Below are 6,896 nucleotides of genomic sequence, written 5' to 3' on the forward strand. Positions count from 1 at the left end.
GAAATCACGAAGAGTCCTGTTAGCCATGGCTTCAAATTCTGGTGTTAAGCTGCGCCTTATATGATTGTCTTCCTGACTTTAAAGCTAGAACTTTCTTGAGTTTAGCACTAGTCCTTTTGATTAATGCTTCTAGATTTGTCGAAAGGTCAAAACCGGTCATACATTACCCTGCATAAGATATACAAGTAAACAAAACAAGGGTAAGCCTGTTTGAGCAGAGGTCAATGGTTATTTTCGATCACATCTTTACATATGAATCCTGGTTCCAAAAGCTGGCCGGCGAGCGTGCCACGTCGCCTGCTTTTTCCGGCCGTTCGATCGGGCGCGCGGACGGCTCAGATCGGGCAAGCCGCAGTCATTTTGCAAAAAAAAAAAACTTATATTTTTCGGAAATCAACCCGCGCTCCACTCCTCGCGAACCTTCTTCTGCATTGCGACGCCCGCTCCCTCGTGAACTCTGCCGCTCCCTACCCCTCCCAGCGCCGCCCTCTGTGCCGCGGCCTCGCAGCCACGCCGCCGTCTGCGCTGCTCCCCGACCCTGCTAGCGCCGCCGTCGCTCCGTCCGTCGCCGCCGCGCCGGCCATCCCCATCGCCGGATCCCTCCCCTTCCCTACCTCCCGTCCCCTACAGGATTACTACACCGCGACCTCCGCCTCCATCGCGGATGCCGCCGGCTGCTGACGCCCGTGGCCCCCGCCGTGGCCGGCTGCTTAGGACGCTCCCTCCTCTGCTCCCCGCACCGCTCCTCCCCCTCACGGTGCCTGGCCCCCGCTGCCGTCGCCGCTAATTCGCCGCTCCATCCGATTCGCCGCTCGATGTGTTCATCCTCCTCCACGGCTCACCTATGTTTTGCCGCTCCTCTCACCCACCTCACGTACCTCCTCACTTTTCTGCCCATTCTAAACCCGCCGCTTAAGGATTAGGAGAGGTCGCCATCTACCTTGCAACATAGGCAAGAACCTGTCATTCGTTCCCTTTCCTCATGGCTCCAGATATTAATTTTTATTCTCTTTCAATTTCCTTCAGTTTCTTATTTCTAAAAGCTACGTATCCCAGATTCACGTTTGGCTGCTGTTTTGCCCCCTCCTACTGTAGAGTTTCCGATCTTCTGGAACGTCCATGAGACCATGACTGGTGGCTTCCTCAAACTTACAAACTATGTTAGTGTGAACTACTGTAGGTAAGCCATGTTTATTTCTCAGACAGACATTGAACCTTGACTTTTTTTTTTCCATTCTATAGGATTGTTTCCAGAGGCCTATTAAATGCCCTTGCAATCGCTCCTTAGTATTTGCTAGTCAAAAGCATTGTACCTCCAACATTTTGTTTGCTTCCATTTCATGGGATTATTTCCACAGCTTGCCCCTGCGCATGACAGTTTGCTGGGTGTAGAGCTACTGTACTTTGGTGATGGCTTTCCCACAGCCTTCGATTTCGTTCTACACATTCCGGCTGCCGAAGTCAACCATTGAAACTTGACTGTTTTTTCAGGCACATACTTGCTCGACCCCTGCACTTTCATATTTTTTGCCCTGTCAAATATTTGTCCATGCCGTGTCTTCTCATCTTTTTTTTTTGGTACAGTTTCCAGCACCTGAACCATTTGGTATTTCTGCAGAAGTTGGCAAGTGTAGGGAAGACATGATTCTTAGTAATGATGGTCAGGTAACTTACTGTCAGTTTGCTGCTACATCTAATCATTTGGTTTCGTATCACACACATTGATAAAATAAATTTCTAATATATATACTTTGTTGTGTTTGAGTTGCATGGATAATTGCTTAAAGATCTCCTCTGCAAATGGGTGCATCGGCACACCAGTTACCATCCTTTCCTCATTAATATCTTATATGTTTTTTGCAGGGCCAAAAAAAAATGGTTCGTCTGTTTCTGTTGGGTATTTGGGTACGACAAAATGTTGTCCTTAACTAATCCGAGGTATCCTAAACTGCCAATTCGAGGTATCCTAAACTGCCTTATCTTAGCTATCAGAATTTAGCATTAATCATATTGGTGAGTTTTTTCTTATTTGCATGCCATGATGATTCGACCTTATGTACTTTATGGGTATATGCATGTATCTAAAAGAAAAAGGTCTTATCAACTACATAACATATACATTCTTCTACATGACCATTGTGTGATTATATTATTAAGGTTCTCTGGTTGCTCCCTGCAAAATCATATCTTTGACATAATTAGTCTGCCATCCTGAATTCCTACAAATAATACAGTCATAGTTTCCATCCGTTTCATTGCTGAAACTCACCTTTTCAATGAGTCTACATTCTATTGTCAATCAACTTGCTAAGATAAGTTGGCTGCCAATCTTTGTTTCACTGATTGATTGCTGATGGTGCTTCCTTTGGGTTAATAAGATGGTTGCACCACGTCAATTTGATAAGTGCTTATAGCAGCAATTCTTATGTTACCGCCTGCATGTTCTCCTAGATTGCTAAAAAATGGTTACATAACTTAGTCCTATGTGTGCTCATTTCTACACCCCCGAAATACAAACGTAACTGACCATTGTGTGATTATATTATCAAGGTTTTCTGGTTGCTCCCTGCAAAATCATATCTTTGACATAATTAGTCTACCATCCTGAATTCCTACAAATAATATAGTCATAGTTTCCCTCTGTTAAATTGCTGAAAGTCTCCTTTTCAATGAGTCTACCTTCTATTATGAATCGACTTGGTAAGATAAGTTGGTTGCCAATCTTTGTTTCACTGATTGATTGCTGATGGTGCTTCCTTGGGGTTAATAAGATGGTTGCACCACGTCAGTTTGATAAGTTCTTATAGCAGCAATTCTTATGTTACCGCCTGCATGTTCTCCTAGATTGCTAAAAAATGGTTCCATATCTTAGTCCTATGTGTGCTCATTTTTACAGCCCCGAAATACAAACGTAACTTATGATTCCCCTTTCTGGCTCCTACTCAGCACCTCTGTTATGGTTCCCCTAGATTGTTATGGTTCCATTTCCATCGTATTTGCTTCGCATATAGTGCAGCCACCTCTGTTCAAGATGCTTCGGATGCTATCTTGCCTTATTATTATGATAGCCTGATTTTTGGTTAATGCTGTCATATTCGTCGACATGAACAGAACTGGTGACTCCTGGTGAGTCCAAATTAGATTACTACCAAGATCAGTTGCATCTCAAATATCAGCCGGTGACATTTCCTTCTCAAAATATCATCCAGTGAGTACCATTTTATCTGTATGTACCATTTTGTACCTCATTTTCTGTATGTACCATTTTATTTGATATAATTACCCATGAACTCACTGCAATACATGTTCGAGTATTTATGTGCTTATTGTTTGCTAATTGACATTTATCTCATGCCTTACCCTCTTATCCTACAGTGCCTTTAATTTGCCCGATGTCTTACATACAATGTATCCCAGATTTGCTAAGCATGAGGAACAATTCAAGAAGTATTTTTAGTTTTGGAACAACCACATTGTATTTTATGATGAGAACATTGTACAATGTGACCAATTCTCGAAGGTGCCACTATTTACTTATTTAGGCATACTAACATGTGTAATGTATTCGACTGTTTTTATTAGTAAACTTATATGTGTCACATCTAACATTACTGTATGTTGGGCAAGTGGTATGCTACAAAAATCAAGCTGAAAGCCCTCTTCATGCATTTTTGTTGTGCAGATTTTCAGTTTCAATGCATTTCGTGTGCTACGACCGAGGTCTCAATGTCATGAAAAACATAAAACTCACTATCCTTGATGTATATAAAAGTGGCCTTCAGTAACAGACGTTTACTGCTTTCCTATGATTCAAAACTGCTCCTTTGTTAGTACTATATTTTCCATGCTCCCTATGATTCAGACCTTGCTAGCCCGCGCGGGGTTCCGGCTAGTGATGCACATTCCTTTCAATAGAATCTGTTATTAACCTCTTCAGAGAGAAAAAATCAATCCTACCTATCGACTAGACATCTTGTTATCTACTTAGCATAGTAGTTTGGAACTTCCAACACTGCCAGACTACATTACATAAACAATGTTTCCTACAATTACACTGTATATAGCACCGTGCATTTATTTGACCATTGGAGTATTAGGTAACTTAATACAAATCCCCCCCCCCCCCCCCCCCCCTCCCCAAAAAAAAATGCACAAAGTTTTCCTAAAAAGATTAATTAGACTGACTACAAATCACTTTTCTTTTCTTTTTCTTCAGGCTATTGGTTTCCATAACATTCCTGATATTCTATGCTTAGCCCGATCAAGTTTTGGTACCTTATTAAATAGGTTAATTTACAATATGCGTAATGCCGTCGTTACTTGGAAGTACTACTCGGTGGATTGTGAAACTTTGAAAGGCTGGCAGCCTGCATTGATTTCTTCAGAAGATTCTCATGATGACCACGAAGCAACATCACTTCAAATGTACAATTTATAGCAGAGTAAAACTATTTTATATACATAATATGTTAACAAATATATCTATATCTGACAGTCATATACGAACTGCATATTCATCACAAGGTTCAACCTAAATAACCAATGCACAGTCCGCTTGCATGTTCCATCAGAAGGTCGCCAAACACTGGTCCAAATTCTATATAAGGCGCGGCAAAGCCGCGCTGTTTTCTAGTCAATAAGTATAAGTATAAGTTTATCAATACTTCCTTTGCCTAGCTGTCTTCCCTGGCAACGGCGTCAAAAATGCTTGTTGACATTTCTTAACATCGCTACTAAGAATAGAGTTTTGAATCTAGTCCCTAGCAATAGTGCCAGAAATGCTTGTCGGTATTTATTAACATGTAACTTGTTTTTAAATAGCCACCTATTATAAACCTATATCTCTTAATTTTACTAGGTTGTCATCCCTAGTGATGATATTAGAGATACTTGTTGGTATGATATAGCATTACTACTAGAATAATACTAAGCAATTATTTATTAATTATGTGACTAAGAAGAATAAATAAATATATGAATGAAAAGGATCTGCAAGCGCACAGATAATATACCATTGTAGCATTTCACCCGAGAGTATTATAGGTATCGTTACTTATATTTTTACCACAGGGAAGGTCTAACATAGAATGTATTGATAACCTATACTATTGAAGGAGAAGTAAACCATAACCAATATTCTACTCATAACAGGGGTAAGTCATAGGATAAGATACATATATATATACATATATATATGATGAGTATTGATCAATGATAATGATAAATCACTCAGAATACTTCTTTCTATGGCATTAGCATGGTCAGGTAGAATATTAGAGGAATAATTCCTAAGTCATTCTTAATTACAAGTCAAATGATACATTGAATAGTGCAATTATACCTAGTAATCATTGCTAAGATCATTGTCATATCTACACATAATGATAATCCAACTATACTAAGCATATAATCAAAGTAGACCATGAACATTATAACAAAGAACATGAATAAGATGAATACTAATATTGTCATAACAATAGTAACTAGCATATAAAAGTAATGGAGATACAAAAGAGAGAGGGGTACAAAGATTATACCAAACCATGCTCTAGAATATGGTGGAGCTCTAACGATGATTAGAGTTTCTGTCTTCTCAAATGACTTATGTCTCCTTAGGGGGCAGGGGCTGATATATATAGGCCGAAGCGTCCAACATGAGCCCTTGGATCAAACCGACTTAAAGGACGGCGTAGATGCAACCTAGGAGGCGGTGGTGAACTGACATAATAACGAGGGGCTGACAAGTGGTCCCCATGGGCTGGGCTGCTTACAGGTGGGGCCGGCCGGCCCCGCCTAGCGGCGTCTCGCCCTCTGCTTTGGTCTAGAGTCCTCCTGAGTCTTCTAGAGTCTTCTGGTGTCTGTTTCGCTACGGATAAGCATAATTAAATCTAACATGTTGGTCCACCTTGATGGTTTTCTAGATAAACCCTGCAGAAAATATAGATTCACCAAGACTCATGGAATTTGTTAGTTTAAACCTCTAAACCTTTATTGGTGATTATATTTATGCCCTTATACATGTTATATTAAAGGTTTATAATGGTTGTTAACTACTATCAATAAACTCACAGTGGTCTGACATCCCAATAACCTTCGACAGCATGGATCTCAAACTAAAAGATTACCTTCACATCGATGCCATGGCCATCGAGACAAACCTTGTTGGTTGGGCAGTAACAAGGATCCTAGTCGACACTGGCAGCTCCATCGACATCCTATTTGCTTCAACCTTCGACAACATGAAATTAGATAGAAATCTTCTCCAGCCGGCTGGACGCCCGCTATACGGATTTGGGGGCAAACAAGTGAAAGCCATAGGCAAAATCAGAACCCCAGTAACCTTCGGTGACCAAAGCAACAGCAGGACAGGGCACATAACCTTCGATGTGGTTGACATGCTATACAATTGCAATGCAATTTTTGGCCGAGGGGTCACAAACATTTTCAGCATAGTCCTCCACCCGGGCTATCTCTATATGAAACTGCCCTCCGCTAGAGGCGTCATTATCGTATACGGCAACCAAGACCTCGCTAGAATAGCAGAAGAAATAGCCACCCTAGGGCAACAAAATGTACACAACCTGGCCAAACAAAAGCCAAAAGTTAAGATACCCTTGCCAAATGAACTAGAACAATAAGTTAGGGCGAAGCTAGCAGAAGAAACCAAGAAAGTACCACTATTCGAAGGTAACACCAGCAAGCAGGTCATCATCTCCGCTATGCTAGATGGCAAAACTGAGGCTGAGCTCATTAATTTCCTACGCGACAACAATGACATCTTTGCATGGTCCACAGAGGACCTCCAAGGGGTAGATAGGTCCATCATTGAGCACATCCTTGACGTTGACAAAAATCACCCTTCGATCAAGCAAAAGCTTCGCAAAATGTCTAAAGAA

General features: G+C 41.2%; 1 long non-coding RNA gene across 4 annotated transcripts; it reads left to right on the top strand.

Annotated features, from left to right (window-relative positions):
- Positions 1 to 420: 420 nt before the first annotated feature.
- Positions 421 to 3,664, top strand: LOC136500667 (uncharacterized). Of its 4 annotated transcripts, none has more exons than XR_010770075.1 (6): positions 421 to 952; positions 1,057 to 1,180; positions 1,359 to 1,491; positions 1,585 to 1,665; positions 1,864 to 3,208; positions 3,376 to 3,664. It is a non-coding gene; the product is annotated as an uncharacterized lncRNA (long non-coding RNA). The 4 variants fall into 4 exon arrangements; XR_010770076.1 differs by having other exon boundaries at positions 1,096 to 1,180; XR_010770074.1 differs by having other exon boundaries at positions 421 to 1,180; positions 1,864 to 1,961; positions 3,112 to 3,208; positions 3,376 to 3,599.
- The last annotated feature ends 3,232 nt before the right edge of the window (positions 3,665 to 6,896 follow it).

This window comes from Miscanthus floridulus, chromosome 13 (genome assembly GCF_019320115.1).
Source record: "Miscanthus floridulus cultivar M001 chromosome 13, ASM1932011v1, whole genome shotgun sequence".
Classification (NCBI taxonomy): Eukaryota; Viridiplantae; Streptophyta; class Magnoliopsida; order Poales; family Poaceae; genus Miscanthus; species Miscanthus floridulus.